Genomic DNA, 27,103 nt, shown 5'->3' with positions numbered 1-27,103 from the left:
TCATGTGCTAGTCTCAGCTGAGCGCAATTGTGAAATCGCCCGCGTTATATAAACAACACGCCTACAGCGTGAGTTCATAGAGGGAGAAGAACGCAGCAGAGGCGCTACCAAACTCTTGAACAGGTGAGCAGAGGGGGGAGACTTTTAATCAGGGTTCCCGCGGTTCGAGCGAAGGAGGGGGCCTGTGATCAGGGGCAGGGAAGTCGTTTTAAATGACTTGAGTAAACCGAGTAATACCCATGTAATTTGAAAGGTTACAAACGTAAAAGGTAAAACGCAAACTGAAAATAGTGTTGAGGTAGTGTTAATAATACAATATTTTGGGATACTGTCCTGTAGATAAATATTATTTCCAAAAACAGGCTATGCAGTATGAAATGTTATAAAAGAGCCAGTTAGTCAGTCTGCCCCAATCGAATGGAGGGAAATGGGCAAACATAGTGCGGACTAGCTCAGCCATAAGGTCTGTAATATCAAAGAGGGACTTATAACGAGCAAACAGGACTGGAAGTTCACAACAAAGAAAGAGATACCAAGACTAGAACCAGTCAGTGGCATCAAACAGAAAAAGATTTGAATTAGAACTTTGGAAGATCATAAATTAAGAGTATCCTTCCTTACTTACAGGACATATCCAGTCCCCTAGTGAGAGAGAAGAATCCTCATATGCCCGTTCATGAGAACTTTTTAACTTACATAAAGGTAAGAAGCAAGGGGACCTGTCCATAAAAAACAGGCAGAGAACTGCACAGGGACAATAGCTAACTATGATTCATTTGCTTGCACAGATATCTGCCAAATTTTAAAAGGGATCCGATTCAAAGAGGAGACCAACCTGATCATTACGCAGAAGAAAGACTTACTTACTTGGAGAAGTGGCATCACCCCCTAGGTAAATAGAAGCAAGGAGTAATGACCCCATGAATCTCAATATAGTGGTCATGAGATATCAATGAAACTTAATTTTCACCCCACAGGTAAACCAAAAAACCTACAGTTTCAGTCCAGAGAAGGCTCACGGACGGCTGTTTTCTCCCCAGGGTTTTGGCCACAGGAATAATGGGGTAAGAGTGACACCATGACGAGTGGCAGCCAAAAATGGTAGATGTGTGAGTGATATAATGAATACGAGGGTGACTGTATGCCCCTTCTAGCCCCTTCCTTCTTCCACACTAAAAAGAAACGGAGGGCACAGCCTAAAACTACAAGAGTCAGTTGAACCTTAAAGGGCCGACAGGATGGTTGTAATATGAACTCTAAACAAAAAGAACAGGTCCATAAAAAGAATGAGAATGCTACTGTCTGATCATCCATATACCGGATGAAAAAAATCTGTTTTAAACTGTGAATTGATTGAACAGGTGGCATAGTCTGTATAAAATCCCACCTACCACGAGAGTGTGCTTTAGGTCCGATTGTTGGAATGGGGGACAATAACCAAGATGCCGAATAATAGGTATGTTGCAATATGCCCCCAGAAGATTGATATTGTTTCTTTCTCCATATATCCCCACAGAGACTTTTAAATATATATCTACAAGCCGGTGACCCCAAAGAGACGGCATGTTCTGATGAAGGTGTTACAACATCGAGTAGTATAACACCGAAACGCGTTGACGCATTTGTTACCAAAATCCAAACAAGGCCAAGGGAGTAGCAGATGTTATTGTATCTTTAATACTGTATACTTTACCACCAATATCTAAGAAAGGGCCAGCGGATCTAGAAAAGTGGCAGGAGTATCCTAAGGCCACAGTGTTAGGGGGTTTGTGAATAGGATTTATTTGTTTATGTATTGTACTAGTAATGATTCTTCTTCTCCTGTTCTGTATAATTTTATTGACTTTGATATTGTTTTCCTTGTGTAATGAACTGTGATCTATTTGTTTAAATTTTACTGTACCTGTTCAAAGAGTTGTCTTTGGATTTTTAACCGAATTTTGTCTAATTTTGTGTAACCAGAGGTTTTTATTTTATAAAAAATAAACAGATTGTGAACGTTCACTTTTTAGTGTGGAACTCTTTACCTAGTGTTCCCTTCCGCTGGAGAATTCTGCCCGTGTTAGAATGCTAGAATGAATGGCCGTATGAATGGTTAGAACCTATATAGCAATATAGTAAGCAGTAGCTATAGTGCATACCCAGGGATTTCCCTTTGACCTAAGTATCTCAACTACTCCCATGGTGCATCATATTCAAGTGAATGATGTGGAGTATCCCAACTACTACCAAGGCATATCATACTTGAGTGAATGATGTGATGTTGAGCAGTAGTTTTTCGGTGGTAAAGCTCCTGCGTTGAACTTGTAACATTCATAAATAATGGTGCGCAGTAGGTTTGATCCTGTCAGGATCTAGGCAATGCAATAATCAGGTACCATAGAGGCCAGCGTGTTATGGAAGTGATGTAGTAATCATTCCATTGTGTAAACATAGGAGGAAACTTATATAATTGTTTCTCTAATTTGTAGGGGTGATGAAATGCTCCCTGAAGCCTGCTGTTGTTTTCCTTATGCCGATGAGTGAGGAATATAAATATAACAGAGTATTACTGGTAATTTATGTTTGTCAATTAATGTATACGTTCACTCTCCTAAATAAGATGGAACATAAGTGAGTGAGTTTCCATCAAGTAGTTGATGAATTTTATTAAACAGAGGTAATGAGGCAATGACTGCGTGAATAATAGGGTATATGATTTCTTGTGTTTAAGAAACATTTTTCATTTTCCTTTCTCTATCTCTAGTAGCATTTCTTCTCCTTTTATATTGTCTTCAATAGATGTAGACGGATATTTTAAATGAAAATTTTGAAAGAAAGTTTTTTTTGTTGGTGTGACACAAATGATATACAGAATTGCCAGAATACAGATAATTTATTCCAGGAAACCTACCTTGAAAAGGGTTCTCCTAAGTGTGTGGATGGAGATTAAACAGTGCGTCTTTAAAATGTCACGTTAGTTAGTATAACTATAAATGTTTAACGACAAGAATCTATAACAATTTGTTTGAGCTAACTTGACTTTAGACATTTGGTTTTGAATATGTGTGGAAAATGTGATGATGTACTAAAAGATGTTTGTTTTATACGCAGGATCTATTTGTCCTGTAACTATATAAGTGCAATATAAAGAGAGTCTATATGAGGTTGTCTTACGAAAGATGGGATTTTTTTTTAACTCCATCGAAACGCATTGACCCTAGATTTACACAACTCGTGTAGGCAACTAAATCTGTAGATAGTTTTAGGATTTTTCCTTCATCAGATTCTAGGACAAATTCGACTTGACGAATGTGTATAAACTAATGACAAATGGCATTGTCTTTTTGTTTCTCTCTTTAAATTTTATGGTTTGTGCTTTCCTTACTGTGTAAGGAGATTTTTGATGTGTGTCAAAGTGGTTTTATACTGAGTCTGTTGCACCAATTGTTCTAAGATTGGTTATTAGAATATAGTGTTTATTATATGCGCAAAAAACTTTTTCTTAATACATTTTTTTTCTTTTTACCAAAAATTTATTTTATCTTTCTTCTTATCTTTATTATTTCTCTGTGGACGTATGGGTAGTATGCAGATACTGATGTGAGCGTTTGATTGATTTATGAGATAGCTGGTGGAGCTCAGCCTTATTTGAAGTAATAAGGAACGGGCAGGAAAACATATTTACCCGAAAGGATTATTTTTAAATCTTCCCTATCGGCAATTTCTAATGATTTTTTATTTTACCCAAGATGCTGAGTTCATTTATGGTGTTTTTTTGTACAACTTTTTGGTTACCAACACTAACAGGTGATCCAGAAAGCCTTTAGCAAAGTGTGTTCTTTCTTGCACAGTGACTTACATTTGAATGCCAAAATGGAAAGAAATTCAATTGATAATAACAAAGTTCTATAATTTCTATTACCACACTTCTCATGATAAAAATGGTGACCCACTTGTGTAACTGGGCTTATTGTAAGTGACAGGAATAACCCCAAAATGCAATGTGGAGGCATAAAGAAAATGGACCCATTTTAATTATTTTATTTATTTATTTTAGCGATTTGTAAAGCGCCTGGTGACCCGAGGGCATCCCCGCGCTAAAATCTTGAAGGCGAACCTGTGGGCAGAAAAAGGGGGAGTTTTTATTTAGGAAACAATATCGTTTTCAATTTCTTCCTGAACCGCAGGTGATTGGATTCCAGTCGGAGGGTACGGGGGAGGGCGTTCCATCTCGTGGATGCATTAATCGAGAAACGGCGGCCACCCGAACGTGTCTTCTTATGTCTAGGGACGTTGGCCAGATTATCATTCTCCGAGCGGAGGGACCTGGAGACTTTGTAAAGAGTAACCAGGTCTCTTAAGAGGTTTGGGCCGGAACCGTTAAGCAGCTTATGTGCAGTGCAGAGGGTCTTGAAATTGACCCTTTGGCGGATTGGAAGCCAGTGAAGATCCTGGATTGCAGGCCTGGCTGATGCTCTGGAGGGGAGATTCCAGAGTAGCCGGGCGGCTGCGTTCTGCGTTCGCTGGAGTTTGGACAGGGTAGATTCTGGTGCTCCGAGGTATATCATGTTACAATAGTCCAACCTTGCGAGCACCAGGCCCTGTACTAGGAGCTTCCTGGATAGGGGCTGGAGAAGTGGGAGGATCTTCCTGATGGAGCGCATTAGGCCAAAGCAGGTCCCTGCTGTCTTGGTAGCTTGAGTCTTCATTGACAGCTCGGGCTCTAGCCAAACTCCTAGGGTTTTAATTTCCTGTTTCGGGGTGGGGATTTCCCCGAAAACGGCTGGCCAGACCGAAGGAGGGATGGTGGACCACTGCTTGCCCAGAAGCATGACCTCGGTCTTTGACCCGTTTAATTTGAGTGCTGACTCACACATCCAGGTGTGGATGTTTTTAAGGCAGTTTTGGAGATTGTCCGGGTGTTTGTCCAATTGGGAAAGTGAGACGACTAGTTGGGTGTCGTCGGCGTAGCTTACTATTTTAATCCCGAAGGGGGTGACCACGTCTTCAAGGGGGGCCATGTAGACATTAAATAAAGTTGGGCTTAATGAGGACCCCTGGGGGACCCCGCTCGTGAGGGGGAGGGTGGCAGAGTGGAATTTGCCATCCCACACCTGGAACGAGCGCCCTGAGAGGAAAGACTCTATCCACTTGAGCGCTGAACTTGCAATCCCTGCAGCAGCTAGCCGATGAAGAAGGACACGATGGTTGACTGTGTCGAAGGCTGCGCTTAGGTCCAGGAGGATCACTGCCACTGATCCTCCTGAATCCAGGATGCATCTCGCCTCCTCGATGACGGCGAGGAGGGCGGAGTCCGTGCCATGACCTGGACGGAAACCCGTCTGGGACTGCCGTAAGATGTTGTTGGCTTCTAAGTATCGTGACAATTGGCCATTGACCAATTTCTCGGCCATCTTACTGATACCATGCTACTTCTATTCATACCGTTAATGCTGCCATGTTCATAGCTGCGGTATTTGAACCTTGGCTTGGTCACCACCCAAGGACCCAACCAAACCCAGACATTACTGAAAATTACACATCCAGCAGGATCGAGTTGTGTGATCAACATGAATCCCCTCTCTGCTTGCCCTTATGTCAAAACTACAACCAAAACAAGCTGGAAGACAGAAAGACTCTTGGGGTTTTAGGGGTTCAGGTACGGCATCAAGCTGGCTTTAAACCCTCCAGCCTTCATCCTGGGGTGGAGGGGCCAAAAAACAGTTGAGACTTTAAGGTTTGGCACCCAATCTGGCAGAAAGAGCAGAAAATACTGTTTTGTGGTCGTTACAAGGTTGAGGCAAAGCCCTATTTATTTAAATTTAAAAAAAAAAGAAAAAGCCCCCGGTTGCTAATGCATTGCTGATCCAATGGGGCAGATGGAAGAATTTTTGGGAGGAGGAACACTTGCCCACAACTAGAGGATGTTGCCCCTCCCTAATTTCCATTTGGTTAGTCCCTCCTTGGGGATCACCCTCAGGCAGCAATCTCAAACCAAGGATCTGCCGAGCAGAGGGTTCAATTGAAAGGGGACATCACGTTTCAAACGGTACCTCTCATGCACTGATGAGTGCTCAGGAGGCTCTTATTTGCCCCAGAGCATCACTCAAACTGAAAGCAGTCGGCATCTTATAGTGTACACTGAGTCACACAATCTACACAACCACAAGACACAAGGGGAGCTGTGTGGACAAAGGAAGCTCACATCCTCCTCATTTGGGACTGTGTGCTCCTTTGTAATAAAATGTGGGATTTTGTTTCCTAATAGGTGAGACCAGACCTACCAACTCACATGGATTCACAGGATATTAGCTCCCTTCACACGTCCACACGGTGAGGAACCAATATCACGCGATGCAAGTGAAAATGAGGAGTGGATTTCCAGCTCATTTTCAGACGTTCTGAACTGGCAAACCAGTGGCGGCTGCCACAATACCGAGGGGTAGAAGGGGATGGGGTGTAAGGAAATAATAATTACATTAAATAACTTACCTGACTACGCAGCAACTGCCTCAGTCCTCTTTTCTGGCTCTCCACGAGTCCCAGCACACACTAGCACACAGGCGCAGCTCTCATAATATGAGAGCAGTGCCAGGATTGGTCTGAGTGGCAAACACAGGGCATGTGACATTTCTCCAACACGGCTGTGTAACACAGCTGTATCATAGAAACCTAAGTGCGCATGTCTGTTTGACTAGCCTCAGAAGGTTGACAAAACAGACATGCGCACTTACACTGCGCCTAACACTCAAGCCTGATGTGCCAGGCCCCCCCTCTACACTGCTAGCATTGGCTGACTCAGTCAGTCAGCGGTCATTTGTTAGAAAGCTGACTGATTGACAAGTGGGGCGACCTTTCTCCGCGATTACTGCTGTCAACGTCCATTAAGGGGTGTGAAAGCAGCACAGGTTATCAGCACCATCCTCAGCAAGCTTTTGTTCGAGGAGGGGGTTTGGGAGTTGGGGCAAAAGAGCCTACAAAGCCCTGCCCCCCTCCTCATACAGGGAATTATTTGGTTCAGTTGGCACGTCTATGAGACCCTTTAAGTGGAAAACAAGAGGCTAATCAATTGTTCAATGGCGCTTGGTGAATTTAGCAACGAGAAGTAGGCTGAAATGAAACAGCCCAGGGATGGCATGGGGGAGCTGAATACCCTCCTATGTAATATGGTTTAGCGGAAAGCTGATGAGTTGATGTTATGCAACATAGTTTCGCTTTGCCTGGAAAATGTAACAACATAGTTACAGGAATAGGAATGGGCTACAGATATAAGTGCTGTCCCCCGCAAACCTCACTCCACCCGCATAACGTATGACCCCGCCACCCTCTTAGCCCTTAACCCCGGACGCACCCCACAATGCTACGAAGCTGCCCCAGGAAGTACCCACGGTCCCTTTGCCTGCCACTCCTGCAAATTCGCCTGCATCAAGACCCACACCAAATCCACGACCTCCAAACACAGCTCCGACTCCAACCACCTGAAATGCATCCTGCTAAACACCCGCTCGATCCACAAACACGCCACAGAACTCTGGGACCTACTCGACACTGCGTCACCGGACATCGCCTTCCTTACAGAAACCTGGATGAACGCATCATCAGCACCCGACATCGCCATAGCCATCCCGGACGCTTACAAGATCATCCGAAAAGACCGCACCAACCAAACAGGAGGCGGCATCGCCATCGTCCATAAGAACACCATCAGAATCACAACCTGCTCCGACGATAACCTTGCAACCGCCGAACACCTCCACTTCCAGATCCACACCGACCCCAGGACCACACTTAGAGGCACCCTCATCTACAGACCACCAGGACCCGTAAACAATTCAGCGAAGACATCACTGACTTCATCAGCCCACATGCCCTCCCATCCGAGAACTACATTCTACTGGGAGACTTCAACTTCCACCTAGAAAAGAAAAACGACAGCAACACCACCACCCTCCTGGACAACCTGGCCAATCTCGGACTCAAACAACTTGTTGACACCCCCACCCACTTAGCCGGACACACGCTCGACCCTATCTTCACCTCCAGCAAACACATCTCCTTCAATCATACCACAGCTCTCCATTGGACGGACCACAGCTGTGTTCACTTTAGCTACAAAACGACCACAACTCACAACCCCCCACAACCCATTCCTCGAAGAAAATGGAACAAAATCACCACTGACCCACTCCTCACATCGCTCAACCAAAATCCTCCTGCCCTCTCATCGGATCCAAATGAAGCTGCCACCAAACTCAAACAATGGATTACTCACAGCATTGACGAATTAGCACCCCTAAAAAACCACCAGATCAAACAAGGCAGCAAAAAGGCACCCTGGTTCAACGATGACCTTAAGAATTCAAAGAAACTTTGCCGAACTCTCGAAAAAACATGGAGAAAAAACCCAACCACGGACAACCTGACCACCTTCAAGGCAGCCACCCGCAAACACCACCAATTGATCAGATCCACCAAGAAATCAGCACTCAAGGATCGACTCGACAACAACGCCCACAACAGCAAGGAACTATTCAACATTGTCAAAGAATTTACCAACCCCATCGCGGCCTCAAACGACATTACTCCCTCCCAAGACCTCTGCAACTCGTTATCCTCTTTCTTCTACAACAAAATCGCCGACATACATAACAGCTTTAACAACAGCTCGAAAGAACAACCCGCCCCACCCACTTCCAAAACCGAAACGCTCTCTAACAACCTTAGCGCCTGGAACCCAATCACCACTGAAGACACCATCCGCCTAATGAACTCCATCCATTCAGGTTCGCCAACGGACCCCTGTCCCCACCACATCTTCAACAAAGCAGACTCCATCATCGCACCCCATCTCCGTGATGTCATCAACTGCTCTTTCAACTCCGCTACCTTCCCGGAGAGCTGGAAACATGCCGAACTCAGTGCCCTCCTGAAGAAACCCATAGCTGACCCCTCTGAGCTTAAGAACTACCGCCCCATTTCCCTCCTCCCATTCCCTGCCAAGGTAATTGAGAAAGCCGTCAATAGCCAGCTCGCCGCCTTCCTTGAATCCAACAACTCCCTCGACTCTTCACAGTCCGGCTTTCGAGCCAAACACAGCACCGAAACCGCCCTCATTGCAGCGATGGATGACATCCGAACGCTGCTGGACAACGGAGAAACAGTTGCCCTAATCCTACTCGACCTCTCCGCCGCCTTCGACACAGTCTGTCATAGCACTCTCATACAACGACTCAGCAACGTCGGAATACAGGGAAAAGCCTTGGACTGGATCATCTCTTTCCTCGCCGGGAGAACACAGAGAGTCCGACTCCCCCCATTCAAATCAGAGGCCACCGAAGTCATCTGTGGAGTCCCACAAGGTTCATCACTCAGTCCCACCCTCTTCAATGTTTACATGAGTCCCCTCGCATCCATCGCGTGACAACACAACCTCAACATCATCTCCTACGCTTTCCCTCACCAAGGACCCTAACACCACCAAAACTAATCTTCATGAAGGCATGAAAGAAGTAGCCGAATGGGTGAAAAACAGCCGCCTAAAACTTAACTCAGACAAAACGGAAGTTCTCATCCTAGGATCTTCCCCCTCTGCCTGGGACGACTCATGGTGGCCATCGGCCCTCGGCACAGCACCCATACCCACAGACCACGCACGCAACCTGGGCTTCATCCTAGACTCCTCCCTCTCGATGACCAGACAAGTTAACGCTGTCTCATCCTCCTGCTTCAACGTACTCCGTATGCTCAAAAAAATCTTCCGTTGGATCCCCACCGAAACAAGAAAGACTGTCACTCACGCACTGGTCACTGGACTATGGAAACACCCTCTACGCCGGAACCACAGCCAAATTACAGAAAAAACTCCAACGCATCCAAAATGCATCTGCCAGACTCATATTGGACATCCCTCGCCAAGCTCACATTACCGGCCACTTGAAAGACCTCCACTGGCTTCCCGTCAACAAGAGAATAACGTTCCGTCTCCTCACCCACGCTCACAAGGCCCTCTACAAACTAGGACCCGAATGCCTCAACACACGACTGTCCTTCTACACACCCTCCCACCAACTAAGATCCTCCAACCAAGCGCTTGCCGCAGTTCCGCGCATCCACAGATCCACCATGGGAGGAAGATCCTTCTCCTACCTGGCGGCCAAGACCTGGAACTCTCTCCCCACCCACCTCCGCCTCACACAGAACCACATATCCTTCAGAAAGGAACTTAAAACCTGGCTATTCGATAAATAATGCACCCCCTCCCACAAGCGCCTTGAGACCCTATGGGTGAGTAGTGCGCTATACAAATACTTGAACTTGAACTTGAATAGACGTGGGAGATAGCGACTCACAAGTGGATACAATTTGGTTAAGGGTTTGCTCTGGTTACAGACACATTTGAAGGAAATATTGGCTCTGTAGTTCAGTCTGAGACAAATCGGATACATTTTGAGGGACCGTTCTTGTTGTAAAACAGACACATTGTGTAATAAACATTGGCTTGTCTTCCAGTCTAAAACATAATGTCCCCTGATGCGTGAAATGAAGGGTTAAATAATAATTGTGGCTTCTATACATATGGGGTTCTAGAGCGCGTTTACTGTTGTTTTTTACTCCACTAAAACAACTAGAGAGTGGATAATATCACTGACTGATATGTGCACGTGTGTGGATTTCTTGCACCGCAGGTGTATGAGGACCCGCTGTGTTGCCTTTTTTACTGAACAACCTGGGCATGTGGAAGGAACAATGCAACCTAGGGGTATGTGTAGTATCTTTACGCACACGCTGAGAGTCAGAGCCTCCAATCCAAATAAGGGGTGTTGAGCCGTTCTTGGATTAAATCCTACGGATGGCATGCATTGTCCTGAGGAGACCATGAGAAGTATGTGTTGAAGCGTCAACACTATTCAGAGATTGCACAATGCTGATCTGTTAAAATTAAGCGAACTAGATTTGTATTACACTTTGCATATTTGAGAAAATTGGGAGATTTTATTGTCACATCACTGCATTTATGAGCACGGCGCCGTCTGTACCTCTGTACGTTATGAAACACTTATTGTGGAAATAAAAAGGATATTATAATCAGCATGAAGGAAGGCTTTGTATTTAAAGTACAGGTATTTATTCATTGAATGCATGGATATTAATTTTAGATAAGACCTATGGAGCCGTTGTTTATATTCTCCCTTGTTTTATCTTCACTGTGGTTATTACTGAGCACCAAGCATGGTGCTCTCTCTACCCTGGGGGCTCCCGCTTTATATACTACCATCGCCATTAAGATCTTTTCTTCCAGCCAGCTTCTGCATATATCCGTCGTGCCACTGTTTGTCTTCTGAACTACAAGTCATCGTTCTGTCAAGTACAGCTTTCTTTGTCTGGGCATCCTCTGCTGTGGATTACTGCCTTTCTTTGTTTCAATAACAAAATTCAATTGCCCCTCGAGGAACTATTTGATTCAATATGATAATTTATAACAATGTCACCTCCATCGAGAGAGTCGAGAGAGAGAGAGAGCACCTCTCTGTATTTTTAGCATTTCGCCCCGCTGAATGCGAGCGGTGGCGTTTTCACGCAGCGCACTGTTTTTAAAACTGCATCTTTAACCTCACCTTTTGTTGTGCAGGGCTCTAACTTTATTTTCTGGTTCCAGAGGCGGGCGGCTGGCTGGGGGCTGTCTGTAATCTCGGGCTCCCAGTGGCAGCGGGCGCCATCTTTGCTTGGGCTTCAATCGGCATGAAGCTTCCCTGAGACTCCACCCTCGTCCCGCCCCTATTTAAACGGCCATAATGTGTCAGCGCAGCGGACGAGTGCAGCGGGCGTGCCGGAGGCGCGCCGGAGTTGCGCCTGAGTTAAGCCCATCTGCGCCCGTCCGCGGCAGGCCGGGGCATGGGGCATGTCACTCTGCTCCCCGCCTCATTTATCCCCGTTCAGCCATTATTTCACTTCACAAGCCCGTACTCCCTCCCCCCGAGGCCTGTGTCAAGCACGCTGTATGCGGCCTGCCCGCACCCAGGAAATCTTTTCCTGAGATCATTCTTCCACCCCCCATTCACAGGCCCCCGGACCTGGCAGGCAAATCCCGTACTTCTACCTCTGGACCTGCCCCTAACTCCCCCTTATCTGTGATGTACCTTAACACTCGGTCTCTGGTCAGCCATAAAACCGACATCTTCAATCTCTTAGGATCGGAACAGCCTGACATCTTGTTCCTGTCCGAGACCTGGCTCACAGATGATTCCTCCCCTGATATCCTGGCGGCCATCCCCCCGGGATATTACATACTGCAAGCCAATCGCTCCTCTGGCAAAGCCGGCGGCGGGGTCGCAGCCATCATTAGTCACTCAATTAGGTTCTCCCCTGTGTCCACCCCTAGCATCCCTATGACCGACTGTCTCGCTCTCAGGCTGGAGCAACCTGGGTCCTCTCTTATATGTGTCCTAGTTTACCGTCCCCCCCAACCTATGCCAAACTTTTCAGTTCAGTTTGGGGAGCTTATCTCGCAGCTGATTATCAACAACTCCAATGTTTTGGTTCTCGGTGACTTCACGAAACCCCTGATTCATTCGCCTTTTCTGACCTCATGCAGGGTCTCAATTGTACCCAACATATACACACACCCACGCACGTTAAAGGTCATATTCTGGACCAGGTATGGACTTCCTCTTTAGACATCTCCACTCCCCTTGTTCTTCCCTGCCTCTGGTCAGATCATCTACTTATCACTTTTTCCCTTGCCAAGCCCCCCCCGGCCAATATCATCCGAGAATCTAACTTTCTGGCAAGTAATTGGAACAAGGCCGACCTCAATAAATTTACCTCCCTCCTGAGCTCATCGGCCCCCTCCATCGGGACCCACCATTTCCATCGACTCTCAGTCTGATAACCTCACCCAATGGCTTGTCTCCGCCGCTGACTCAGTGGCACCTCTAAAACCTGTTAAGACGCGGCGCAGTCACGACGCCCATAGGTGGTTCACCGAGGAACTCAAGGCACTGAAACTTAGTCTCCGTCAGGCCGAAAGACGCTGGCGTCGAGGATAAAACCCCGAGACAAAAGCTGTCTTTTCTTCTCAGCTGAGGGAATATAAGGCCGCTATAGCCCGGGCTAAATCCAGCTACTTTTCCAACAAGATCTTGAACTCTACTAATAAGTCCAAAGATATTTTCTCTATTGTTGAGGAATTATCTAACCCGGCGAGAGTCACCATTGCCCCGCTCCCCTCCCAGCCTCTGTGTGATTCCCTGAATCAATTCTTTGTGGACAAAATTGTTAAAATCAAAACCAGCATCTCTGCTCACGCCTCATTCTGCCTCTTCCTCCCCCAGTACTCCCCCTCACCACAACACCCATTCCCTAACCCAGCTTCCCCTCATTTCAAAAGATAATTTTCTCCCCCTTTTGCTTAAAGTCTCTTCTGGCTCTCCCAGCGACTGTTGCCCCCCCTCGGCCCTGCGAGAAGCTTTCACTTCCTGCCCGGACCCCCCTCTAGCCCTTTTAAACAACTCTTTAACCACGGGGGTGGTCCCGGGATCCTTCAAACGGGCAGAGGTGGTCGCCATTCTGAAAAAACCTACGGCTGATCCGTCCATCATGAGCAACTATCGCCCTATCTCCCTCCTCCCCTTCCTTAGCAAAGTCCTGGAGTCCCATGTTACTCAAACCCTTACTTCTTTTGTAGAAGACTCTTGTGTCTTGGACCCCCAGCAGGCTGGGTTTAGACCTGCGCATTCCACAGAAGCAGTCATCCTCTCTGTGATGGACGAACTACGCAGGGGCGCCGACTTTAACACCTGTCGGGCCCTGGTTCTTCTAGACCTGTCGGCCGCCTTTGACACGGTCGACCACGATATTTTGGTTGACCGTGTCAGAGAGGCTGGCATCCAGGGCACTGCCCTGGACTGGGTGCGCTCTTTCCTGACCCATCGCCATCAAGCTGTCAGGGTGTCCCAGTTTTCTGCTTCTCAAGTCGAGCTGACCTGTGGTGTCCCGCAAGGCTCCTCCTTATCCCCTCTCCTCTTTAATTTATACCTGGTCCCGCTAATCCGCTCCCTCCGTCGATTCAATGTCTCCGCGTTCAACTACGCGGACGACATTCAACTGGTCTTCACTATTGACTCCAGTGATGAATCCATCTCCACTTTCCAAAACACCCTTTGTTTCATCAGTGATTGGATGGGCACAAACCATCTGAAACTTAACCCCGACAAGACTGAGTTGGTGCTTGTCGGGGGGCCCTCCAATCCCTGGCACTCTTCCTTTTGGCCTGCCAGTCTTGGCAGCCCTCCCTGTTCCGTCAACTCAGCAAAAAGTCTGGGAGTTGTCATAAGTAACGATCTATCTATGACACCCCAGATCAGCGCTGTAGTTTCCTCCAGCCATTTCCAGCTCAGGAAAATACGCAAAATCTCTCGCCTGCTTACCACCGATGCCCTTACTTTGGCCCTGCTTGCGTTAGTCATGTCCAGGCTTGACTACGCAAATGCACTATACGTAGGCATTCCTGCATACCAAATCAGGAGACTCCAGTTGATCCAAAATCAGGCTGCCCGCCTGATTTACCATCAACCCAGAGATCAACATGTTCAACCTCTTCTAAAAAGTCTCCACTGGCTTCCGGTTTCTGCCCGCTGTAAATTTTAGCTTGGTTGCATCATTTCCAAATCCCTCACTGGTCACGGCCCCTCCTTCATCTCTTCTTTGCTTCATCCGTATGTTCCCTCCCGTACCCTTCGGTCATCTCAAATGGCTCTACTTTCTGTCCCTAGATTCAAGCGGAAGAAACACGGTGGCCTTAGGTTTTCTTTCTTAGCCCCGTCTTTTTGGAACTCCTTACCCCTTTCTCTTAGGTTGTCCTCCCCCTACTCCAGATTCAGATCTTACCTTAAAACGCATCTTTTCATTGAAGCGTACTATTAGCTGTCATCTCTGTTATGTTATTTTCTGTCTCTCCTCCCTGCTCCCTCTGTATAGCGCCAAGGAACCTAATGGTGTTAGTGCGCTCAATAAATTAATTTAACATAACATAACATAACATAACCTCTGTGATCACTAATTAACTCTGAGCAGGAAATAGTCACCCAATATAAATGACCAACTGTATCAAAAAACAAGTTTTATTCTTGTATCAAAATATTTTTTATATTATCTTTATACCAGGCAACATACACAAAACTGAAAAGATACAATTAGTTACAGTCGTGTGAGATCACCATTCACTAAAATCATGGACTTTCACAATTCCATAATGTGTGAAAAAATGTGTGACAAAACTCAATAATGACTGCATGGGACTGAAGGCTAACATTCACTTTAATAGACAACTGGATGCATACCACCAGGTTATGTTGAGTGACAATTCTAGAAGTTTTACTTCCTTCATAATGCCCTTAGGGGTTTTACTGGTTCAACCATCTTTCATTTGGACTATGTTCTGTGGCTTCGGTATTTCAATGTTTTATGGCAAAGGTGTCAGGTGATCTTCCAGGTTTAAGTCTCGGTATAGTCACCTTGCTGCACTGCGTGACAGGGAGAGGCCAGGAATGCGCCGTATTTACGATGCATTCCTGCCGTTTCCCCTGCACTGGCACCCTTTTCACAGGCTAGGAGTGCCTCCTTTGCATGCAGGATTGTTATTGAGCAGGAAGGGGCTCCTCTCTGCACAAAAATAATCCTGAGATGCATGTTCCTCTTACTATGTGTGCAGCACACATAAAAAGATGAAGTATCGAGGAGTAATACAGATATTTCTCTTTGTTAAGCCTCCTCTGGGAAGACGAGCCTCTTTGGAGCATTCTCAGGTTCACCAATGCTGGTAAATCTGAGAATGCGTCAAAGCACCTTCCCAGCGCAGAGTAAGGCAACGCAGTGATTTGCACGGAGTCGCTTTACTCCACATTTATGGAGTGTCTCAGGGCCACGAAAGGTGGCCTGGCATGGCTTCATACATCTCATTCAAGGTTTACGTCGTGCATGTACCATGTTGTGTGGTGCAAACACCACGCAAACCGGATCAAACTGGGTCATAAATATGCCATGTAGGAGCTGTAATGAAACAAGTGAGAATAGCGTTTGCTTCAAGAGTCTTGAGAGGAGCAGAATAGAACTGCTTCAAGTTTGAAAATGAAACTAGCTGCTTTCTGGGCCATCCCAAAATTCAAACACTTTCTGTGGAGAATTAGGTTGAACTGTATTCATATCACAAACCTCTACAGGAAATACTCCACAAACAGAGTCTTAATTCTGTATCCTCTAAGATAAGCAAGTGGATTGTGGCTTTGTAGCACTTTCTATTCCCAGTAAAATACATACCTCATGTCACTAACAAGACTGAAAACTGTCTCTCTAGACTGGTTGAAGACTGGAAATAACTGTATGGTGATCTGATGAGTGTCAAGATTTGTACAGTAATTGATGGCTGTGTTATGGAGAAAAGTGAAAAGAGGAAGTGGTCAAGAATGTAATTCTGAGTGTAATTTGTGATTTGCTTTGTGAGAGAGGGAGTTTAAGTTACGACAAAGAAGTGATAAAGGCTTTTGGTATGGGGAACTGTCAATAATGAATGGTCTCCAGTTGAGAGGTTGTATTGAAAGTGAATGATTATGTGAATAATGCGTCTAAGCAGAGTTGTGATTTTTTTTCGATTGATTTTGGACTCAAAGGTGTCCAGCTGGGTGTATGAGAAAAGTTTTAATGGGAAGGTAGGTTTTGAAAAACCCAAAGTTAAACTCTATATTTATGGTAGCAATTCAAAAGAACTCGTAGGCTATTTTAATGCAGTTATTAGATTCAGAGGCAACAGAGCAGAAGGGAAGGTGTATGTCCCGATAGTGAGTGGGTGAGGGGTGAGGACAGAGTTCCTCTACCAAGTATACCATCAATGGTGGATAGGCTAGCTGAGGCCATGGTTCCTCCGGAAAGCTTGAAAATATAGCTTATTGAGTTGGAATATAAGGGGCATTAAGGGGCGAGCAAGACCAAGGGGAGCTTGAAAAGTACTTGTTGGTGGCCAGGTATCAAACTACAAGTCGAAAAAAGAGTGAGGGAATGTTTGCACTATAGACTGAGTAACAAGGTAAGGAACTTGTCAATGGTCTGCAGAGAGATTCTCAGGAGGCCCTCGGAGGACATTGCTTGACATATTGAACCTTCTGCCATTTGGCTCAGTGGTGATTTCCTTATTTTGATGGAGATGCATTCAAGTAGGCCAGAGATTATCATCGTATGAAATATCCCCATGCAGTCTGATCTTTAGCGTTAAGAGCAACCCTATGGTACTCCTGACTAATAATGGTGTCCAATTGACCTGAAAAGAAATGGAGTCATTCTGAACAAGAAAAGTATTGTGAATAAGAGATGTGTCGTATAACGTCCCCAAACCAACACCATGGTTGAAAGATGTGATAGGACATTCAAGCAATATGCAATATGTCCCAAACAATTAGTAGTGTTCTCTTGTCCATGGGCTGAAAGTTTGCAACAAAATTCCAAAATGTCTGAATGTTTCTTTGTTGGCTCTGTCGCCAAGGCACTACACGTCCTCCTCCTCCTCTTGTGCAGCGCTACTTAATGCTCCTAGTAAATTTGATTGTCCTGACTCTGCCATGGCTGGCCAAAATGGAGCATTGAGAAGGAACAACATCTTCTTAGATCTCCAGCCACTCCCAAAATAGTATTTCTTCCTTTGGTTGCTGAGGAAGTGGCACGTTTTCTTTTTGAGCAAGGCTACTTGAGCAGGCAGCGAATCCAAAGCTCAGCCTGGTCTTTAAATTATAAAATAGTCTGGGAACTTGACAGGAAGTACAGCACCATGTCCACGGTCTTGGGAGAGAGGCAACAACTAGTTGTTGAGGCTGCGGATTTGCTACTTAGGTGTGCTGAATCTGAGGCAGCAAAACACTGTCTGCAGACAACCGCATTAGAGCAAATACATTTTTACTATTTATTATTTGAGTGGCTTAATGAGATTCCCACACTAAACTGGGAGAAGGGGTCAGGGTGTGCTCACTGTGCCTCCCTTATGTGGCCTTGATCTTATTTCTTTGGCCCCATAGCATGGGTCCTGTAAAGGTGGCCGCAAGAGTACATTTCCTTTTGCTGCCAGACAATTGGGTCCACAGCCCGCTCTTTTGTCCCTGGCCTCAAAATGATTGACAGCAGCAGAAACTTCCCTCAACCAATGGGAGGGCTGCTTTGTTTTTAATTTTAGTTTACGAACATTCACAGGTTTAGTTCTCAAACCACCGCGGACTAAAACAGCCAAGATATACAGCCAAGATATACTAAAGGTATAAGGCTGCACTTCTTTAAACATTAATTTTGCTGAAACTACGGAATGCTTTTACACCAAACCAGCAAAGGCACACTTTTCTGAATAAAGGTCTACTTTCAAGGCAGGTTTCATGCAAATCCATTGAGCATTGTTACAATTGGAAAAATATAATTGCCCACACTTTCCTTTTTTTTTCTTTGAAGATTTATAAAGCGCAAATTTGACTCAAAGGTATCAGAGCGCTTTACATGAGCACCAGTTGCATTACCGACAGAAACACTCATTTTTTGTTAGGCACAGGGAGATTAAGTGATTTGCTCAGAATAACAGGATTTTGAGCGTCCCTGCCGAGACTCAAACCCGGTTCCCCAGCTTCGAGGTTGACCGCTCTAGCCATTAGGCCACTACCTCTCCCTCTTTAACTTTTGTTACCGCTGCACAGAACTTTTCTAAATTTGGCATGCCAGGTATTATCTAGCTATGATAAGTGATTACCAAAATTGGGATTAGATCCATCTATAGGGGCCAAAGTTAAATACAACTAAAAAAGCTTTCAATGGAAAATACAGCAGAGAAAACCAGTTAATGTATACTGTCCGGTTTACTACAGCTATTCAGTATTGGCATCTTTCATAGAGTCACATGCTTGAATCATCTCTGTCATTGAGGCGGGAGTCTTACAGTATTATGATAATGATTAGTACGAAAGCTAAGCTAGCTTTAAATAGCTTGGGGAGGCAATAGAGATAGCCTAATCACATTGTTAAGAAAGAACCGGGCAGAGGGTGGGTCATATATGAATCAATAACAATTCCAATGCTGGGGAACTACTGTATGGAGGTAAGTAATTTGCTTTTTCTCCAGTACTGGATGGTTCATAAATGTGCATGCTTGTATCAGAATAGCAAGCAGTAAATATGACCTATATACACATATAAGTATTGTGCAAAAATCATTCGTTTTGCATCAACAATGATAGGAATGGTTGGTGGGGGGGGTCAGATGAAAACATTTACATTTGTCAATCAGCTCACCTTACAAGAAAAGATGGCTACTTGCCCCACTGTAGCATCATTGCAGATTGTTGATCAAGACAGTAGTGTTGAGTAAACATATGGCAGCTCTTCCATGTAGTTGCTCTGCAAATCTTTGACAGAGGAGCACCCACAAATAATACAGTAGATGTTGCCATGGTCTTTGTAGAATGAGCCCGTACTGTACAGTACAGGACAACCTACTGTTAGATGAAAGAGGACTATGGTTGCTAAAACGCAACATGCTATTTTCTGTTTGGAAATAGCATCCTACTTTCTCGGGGAGCGTAGGCAATTAAAAACTGATCAGATTTCAAACACTCTGACTTTTGTCATTGTAGAATTTGAGATAACACTCACTGGGTCATTAAGGTGAAATTCTGATGGCACCTGGTTTATAGTAATGACTTATATCTCACTTACGCAATTTGCTGATGTCAGAGCAAGTAGTAGAGCTGTTTACCAAGACAGATATTTTAAACACACCTTTTCGAATAGGCTCAAAAGGATGTTTCATTAACTATGCTGAAATGGTGGTAAGTTGTCATAGTATAGGTTATCTGCCAGGAGGAAATACCTTAAAAAGGCTGTTAAGGAATTCCTATATCATTTTTTGTGACCAGAGAGATAATCTGCTGTTTGCTCTTCTAAATTGAGAGGTTGCTGTTAAACGGATTTTGATCGACGAGATAGACTTGATTGTGACAGATGAAGCACATAAGGAAGAATCTGTCCAATTGATCTTGTGGTTGATAATGCGCTTCCAAATGTTTTGAGCATCTCTAAACAGTAATCTTGACCTTGTACTTCTGTGCTTATGTACTTCATGATTGTTGTGTTGTCTGTGGGTACCAGTACAGAGGATCCTGAATCCTCGGGAGGAAGGCCTGGAGTCCTAAGGCCACGTTTGTAGTTCGAAAGAGATTTATATGCATCTGCGCTTCTTAAGTGACCATTTTCCATTCACTTCTAAGTCCTGAAAGTCATTTCTCCATCCTTCTAGGGAGGCATCTGTAGTCATTACGAATAAAGGAGGTAAATGGAGAAAGGCCAGTCCTGTTGATATATTGTTTTCTCTTGTATACCAGGGTATTGCTTCTTTCATCTTCTTTGTGATCTTGTCAAAGACCTCTTAGAATCATTGGCCTTGTGACCATTCATTGTCCATTTCTTCCTGAACGTGTCTCCTTTGTAACTGGCAATTTGAAATCAAAGGGATGCAGGATGACATCATGCTGAGCCCGGAAAAATTAGCACATGCGTATTGAAGTAGACTCTTTTTTCAGTCGTTTAGGAGCAACAGTAGTTATTCTCTGTACTGTTTCCTTTGTAGGAAAAGGCTTGCTCTGGTCTGTGTTTAGTATTGCTCCCAGAAATTGTATCTTTCTTGTCTTCCAAAAGGAAACCACCTTGAAAAGTCAGTCGACGAGGAAGGGAAAATGTGGTGGCCCAATCTAAAGAGATAAGCTGCTACTGGGGCAACGCATTTAGGGGCCATGCGTGGGGCGGATTTGAGGCCAAAAGGGAGGACTCTAAACTGGCAAATGTTAGATGAACAGGAATGTGAAAGTAAGCCTCCTGAAGGTCTAGGGATGTCATGTAATCTCCCTTGTTTAACAGTCGCAGAATTTCCTGAAGAGTGACCGTTCCAAATGATTGCTTCTTTAAGAATTATTGGATATTGGATATTGGATATTGGATGGGTATTTGTAGAGCGCTAACGTTCGCTCCCAAGGGAGCATCTTGGCGCTGTAACACCTGGGATCAGAACGACGGGAAGGTGTTGGGGGGCTAGATAGCTGCTTTAGTCCAGTCATCGGAGAGATTAAAAATCCAAGTTTTGAGGAGCTTCCTAAATGGCTTCTCCTGCGTCTGAAATCTAAGATGCCTTGGCATGCTGTTCCAGGCTCTAATGGCAAGGGAACTGAGTGTTTTTCCACCCTTAGTCTTCAGGTTGAATTTGGAGGGGGTCATGAGGTTGTCTTGTGAGGATCTGAGAGTGCGACCCGGGGTGTAATGAGGGAAGCGTCTCGATAGGTAGGATGGGCCGGATTTGTTGAAGGCTCGGAAGGCTACAATGAGAATTTTAAAGAGTATTCTCTTGTGCAAGGGGAGCCAATGTAGGGACTTAAGGGCAGCGGAAATAGAAGATTTGCGTGGGAGTTTGAGGACAAGCCGTGCAGCAGTGTGCAGGACACTTTGAAGTTTCAGTCGGGTAGATTTTTTGGTCCCTGCCAGGAGGCCATTACAATAGTCCACTCGAGAGAGTATGAGGGCTACCGCAACGGTCTTTCTGGAGTCGAGTGGGAGAAAATCAAAGAACTTTCGCATGGACTTAATAATGCCGAAGCATTTACCTGCTACAGTTGCGACGTGGGTATCGAAAGAGAGATCGGAGTCGAAAATGACTCCGAGGTTTCTGGCCGATGAGACTGTCTGAGGTGGGGCAGCAGAGTTGTCAGGCCACCACAGGGCTGGACAGAAAGACGCATTCTTTCCAATGGGCAAGATCTCGGTTTAATTGGAGTTGCAGCGGAGATGGTTGGCGTCCATCCATTGAAAGACCGCTGTGAGACAGTGCTTGAGATTAAGTTCGGCCGTGTTTGAATTGTCGTCGAGAGGGATGACAAGCTGAGTATCGTCAGCATAAGACGTGACAGTTATGCCGAACGATTCTATAAGAGTAAGCAGGGGGATGAGATATATATTGAAAAGGAGGGGACTGAGAATGGAGCCCTGGGGGACTCCACAGAAGATCTTTTTCTCTTTCGATTGGAAAGGGCCCAGTGAAACGGTTTGAGACCTGTCACTGAGGAAGGAACTGATCCAGGCAAGGGCCGAGTTAGTTATGCCGATGTCCATAAGCCTGTTAAGCAGAATGGAGTGGGAAATAGTATCGAAGGCCGCAGTGTAGCTGTCTTAGGTCTAGAATTGGTCCCCATTTGCGTGACTTTTCTCTTATAAGGAAAGCATTTGAGTAGGAACCTAAGTTTTGCAGGCAGTAGGGCCCAATCTCTATTGCTCCTTTTTGAAGTAATTGTTTTATTTCCAATTTTATTCGCAGCAGATTTTGGTTTGATTTCTTTTAAAGTGGGTGTGTAGATGACACAGTGAAAAATTCTATAGTGTGTCCCTTTAGAACACATTTTAGGACCTAGTGTCTGTTGTGATAGACCTCCAATTTTCATAGACGTTGTATATTTATTCCTTTATGGGTTGAAAGGGACTCATTGCCAGTGTCAAGATGATATAACTGGCATTTAGAAGATGTCTGCGTTTGTTGTGGTGTCACTGTTTTTATCATCTGCACTTGTCTGAAGTTGGCTAAGCGTGAAGATTGTGTATATTGTTGATGGCAAGACTGCCAGCTGTGACCCTGCTGAATCAGTTAGTAATGATAAGGCTAATATTCACCTCTTGAAAGGAATTGATATCTCCCTCTAGGGCCCAAAGGGGCTGGCTTCTTCCTTGTTGTAGGACCAAGAATTATCTTGTCTGTTTTGATAGATTGTGAAGCATCACCAACATGCTTTCCAAACAAAGCATCTCCACCACAAGCCATGCTAATAATCTTCGTCTGGACTTCTGGGTGAAAAGATGTTGCTTTGAGCCAACTCTGAGTCCTAAGAATTGCCGCTCCTGCTAATTGCCAGAAGCCGGTAGAGTCTATATCCATTGCTGTATTGATGATCTTGGAGGATGTTCTTTTTCCCTCTTGGATAATAGCCTTAGCCTATTTTCTCTTATCTTTTGGAAGATGTTCTAGAATAGAGCTCAAGTCTGGCCACATCTGTTTGTCATATGTTCACAGTATGGCGAGAGCATTAGATTTTCTGACTGGAGTTGCCGTCACAGCTGAGAAACGTTTTCCAATATTATCTAGTCTTCTTCCTCCTTTATCCTTATCAGGAGTTGCAGACCAAGGGGTAGAAGGATTCCTGGATCTTCTCTGGGCTGTCTGCATGACCCAGAGTCAGGTCCTGAAGAACTATGAGACATGGTGGAGAGTCATCTGGCTTGTATTTCTTATTGACACAGGGAATAATAGCTATAACTGGTGCTAGGCTTTTCCATAAACTTTAAACTCTCTGCCTAGACATAGAGGGTAATAGCAAGGAGATCTTACAGATTTGCTAGTTCGTTCTTTTAAGCAATACAGGAAACATTCAGTTGGTTTGATAGGCAAAAGCGGGTCAAATCTTTTTCATGCTCTCTCGAGCAATGAATGAAATCAGCCTATATTATTTGAGTTAACCAGAGGTGGAGTAGGCAGAGCAGATAAAGGATCTACGTAGTCATACGATTCTGATCCACTATCAACTGGAAGTTTATCCGGAATTTCTCTTCGTGTTTGTGATTAGACTACATGTCCTCATGTGTAAGTAGTATGATTGGTAATTTAGAAGGAGGTTCTACCGGTTTAATAGGTAACCTAGGTCTAATAGGCGACGGAATGGTTTTCGGTGTACGGGGTGCTGAGGGCAGTTAAGGGTCTGCACCCATGAAGATTAAGGTTGTTCAGAAAATAACTTACAACAATACATTAAGTTTAAGTCTTTAACCAGAGTTGAGGGCACCTGCATCATCGGTTCATCCTGATAGTGGTATCCTTCTTCTATAGGATCATACTCATAATGTCCCTCGTTTGCATACCTGGCTGAGATTATGGTTGGTTGGCAAATTAATATTCCCCTTCTATATATTACTTGTCATCATCCTCATCATCCTGTAATTTGAAGTTGAATTGCGTTGGGCTGTGAGCTGCCTTGAAAGGACCCTCATTACCAGAGTATTCTGAGTCTAGGAAATGCCTATACGGATAAGATGACACTTAATTAGGAGCTGTGTGTTCAAGATGAATTGAACAGGAATTCCTTTATCTTAAATAATATGACCTTTAAAAGTCTTGTTGACGAGTTCATAGTCAACAGTTGTTTATGCGTCAGTGAAGACTTCTGTCATCAACGATCTCTCCATCGATGGTTCCCCATCGATGCTGTTATCGATAATGCTCTTGCAGTCAACTCTGTCACTGTAGACACTGTTGTCATTGTTGCTGTTGTCACGCACATGGATTCGTGCCTCGTCTGCATTTTCTTAACCCCTTTGCTGTGGGGGGTTATTCCCCCACTGTGCTGGGGGCGGAGGGGGGCGCGCACAGCACCTGCATGCTCATGACGAGCTGAGCTTGTCATGAGCTACAGTGCTCCTGTGCTCATGACGAGCTCAGCGTGTCACAGGTGCATTGGCTCCGTGGAACGTTCAGCACAGTGGGGGAATTCTCCCCGCACCTGTGCGTTCCACGGGCCATGACGAGCTGAGCTCGTCATGACCACCCGAGCACCGTGTTCATGACGAGCTCAGCTCGTCATGAGCATGGAAGGAGTTAAACGACAGGGACATGGACAATGTTTTTGTCCACTGCATGTTAGACTCCGGTTTATGCTTTGACGTTACCTTTAGGGATGGAGCTAAAAGCTATGAGTGAATACCTGGAGACGCGACACCTTTTTACTGAGGTTTTCTGAAACTTTATATATAGAAGTTTGAGGTCTAGCAGATGACACCTCAGTGCTCTTATGTCTTTTTCTCACAGATTCACAAGAATGTTCATCTTGAGATGAATCTTTAGGAAAATATTCTTATGCATGGTCTCTCTTATGGGCTTTTTTTTTTAGCCATTTTGAAGTATCCTGTTCCTCTTCTGAAGAGGGAATGTCCTTGGTTTAGTTTCTTTTAAGCCATAAAAGTACTGTTGCTCTCTCTCTTTAAGTCAGTGGCGGCTCCTCTGCTAAGATGGAGAAGTGTCGCTCCACTGCTCGTTGAGCAGTGCAAAAGAATAAGAAAATGATAATAACAAGAAGTTATCATTTTATTTTTCTTTGCTCCAGCCAAGTCAGGCGGGGCGCGTCTGGCTCGCCGCAGAGTGAGCAGGAGTGGTTTGCACTCCCTCCCTACGAGTGTATGATGGCTTGACCTGCCCTCTAGGGCTGGCCATACAGTCATGCACACTTGGCATGTTCTTCATTAGGCTGTGTTGCACGGCCCCGTGGAGAATATGCCAAACGTCCCCATGCAGTGCCTGAGTGTCCGAACATGCCGTTCAGACCAATCACGATGTTGCTCTGCCATCGTCGTGATTGGCTGGGAGAGTCCTTAATATTGTCTGTCAGAAACTGCAGATATGTCTTTGAGAAATGTGTGTTGTTGTTGGGGATAATGTTCGAATATTTAAAATGTGTTTTATGCAACAATGCGTATTACTGTAAATCAAATTCTAAATGTAATATAAGGAAATTATAAACATGCATTCTAACGTTTTTCTTCTGTAGTATACTGACACTATTGGTTATATAGGTTATATAGGTTTAACAAGACATTTATAAAGAAAGAAAATAAAGTACAATGTCGCACAGCCCACCTTTTTGCTGACAGGCAATGTTTAGTTTCACACACTGGAGAGGGCTTGCATTAAGTATGGGCCTGTGGTGAATTATGATAACACACACACACACCCACCCACACACACACACACATACACAAACACACATTTAAACCATTAGGAAAAAACAATATGCTTTTAGGAATATTAAATAGGGTCACAAGTTAGGAATTCCTGTCAGTATTCTGCACTGTGTGCAGATATAATTTGAACTGTATTAGCTCAAGCTTTTTCTTTTTTTTAAAACATTTGACATTAGATGAATTCACCGTCTGATACCACAGGGGACACAGAAAGCAAGACAACTTGACTGTAATGAGGTTATGTATTAAGATAGAAACCATAAGAAAAACATAGAATGTCCAACAATAGAAACGTTTTTACTGCTTCTGCTTTAAACCCTATTCCGATTAACACGACCTACACTCACTGTGACATCTCCAGTACCCCAGGAATTAGGAAGCAGTCAATGAAATACCACCAGATACCTTTATGTAGGACCTTCGATAACTTCTTAAACATGGCTAGAAAAGAAGCAAGTCAAAACCAGAGATAACTCTATAATCATTGGCTCCATGAAAACCTTCACTCCCATTATGGTTTGGATAGAAGGGGCAGATTTACAAATATTTCACACAACGCAGCACATCAAGGCAAATTGAAATTACTGTGTTGCTTTGCATGAAAGGGAGAGAGCAGAACTGCTCCACCTACTAAGATATGGCATACTTCTGCACTCTCTTAGTTCTGGCACACTGTGTGCTGCCTAGCGCCAACACAGGACCCCTTGCGCCATGCGACAAGGATGCCTGCATTCCTGCACAAAAACAATCCTTAGAGGCATAGTACTCTTTCACGTTTGCGGCAGGATGCAGAACGCATGGAAAGAAGAAGTAATAAAGAGAAATTAAGATATTTCTCCTTGTTAGGCCTCTGTTAGGTAGGCGTCCTCTAATGGCGCACACCCAGGTTTACAAGTTTTTGTAAATCTGGGTTTGTGCCAAAACACATAGATGGATGCACAGGAATGCCCATGTTCCATCCATGTATCACCTACCAGATGCAAAGTAATGCAAGGCAGCACTATGTGCTTCCCTGTGATACTTTTTATTTACTAAATCACACAAAGCCACGCAAATCGCCTGTGCATGGGATCATAAATGCCAAAATGGATTTTGCGCTGGTTATGCATCACAAAGGGCCAAAATCATACTAAATCTCTGTGTACCAATACGTCGTTGTGTGTGTGAATGCATGTAAGGGTCTCTCCTTACTAGGTCACATTATTTCAATAATGGATGTTGCACTTTGGCAGTCATTTTTCATTACTGACCGGAACTAGACTTCCATTTTGATTGTAAAATGTGTATT

General features: G+C 44.7%; 1 protein-coding gene across 3 annotated transcripts in view; it reads right to left on the bottom strand.

Moving 5' to 3' along the window:
• SPEG (striated muscle enriched protein kinase) overlaps positions 1 to 27,103 on the bottom strand; it is a 1,422,155-nt gene that overhangs the window by 8,237 nt on the left and 1,386,815 nt on the right. The window lies entirely within an intron of this gene.

This window comes from Lissotriton vulgaris, chromosome 2_1 (assembly GCF_964263255.1).
Source record: "Lissotriton vulgaris chromosome 2_1, aLisVul1.2, whole genome shotgun sequence".
In the NCBI taxonomy this organism is placed as follows: domain Eukaryota; kingdom Metazoa; phylum Chordata; class Amphibia; order Caudata; family Salamandridae; genus Lissotriton; species Lissotriton vulgaris.
This window is presented reverse-complemented; position numbering and strand designations above follow the sequence as displayed.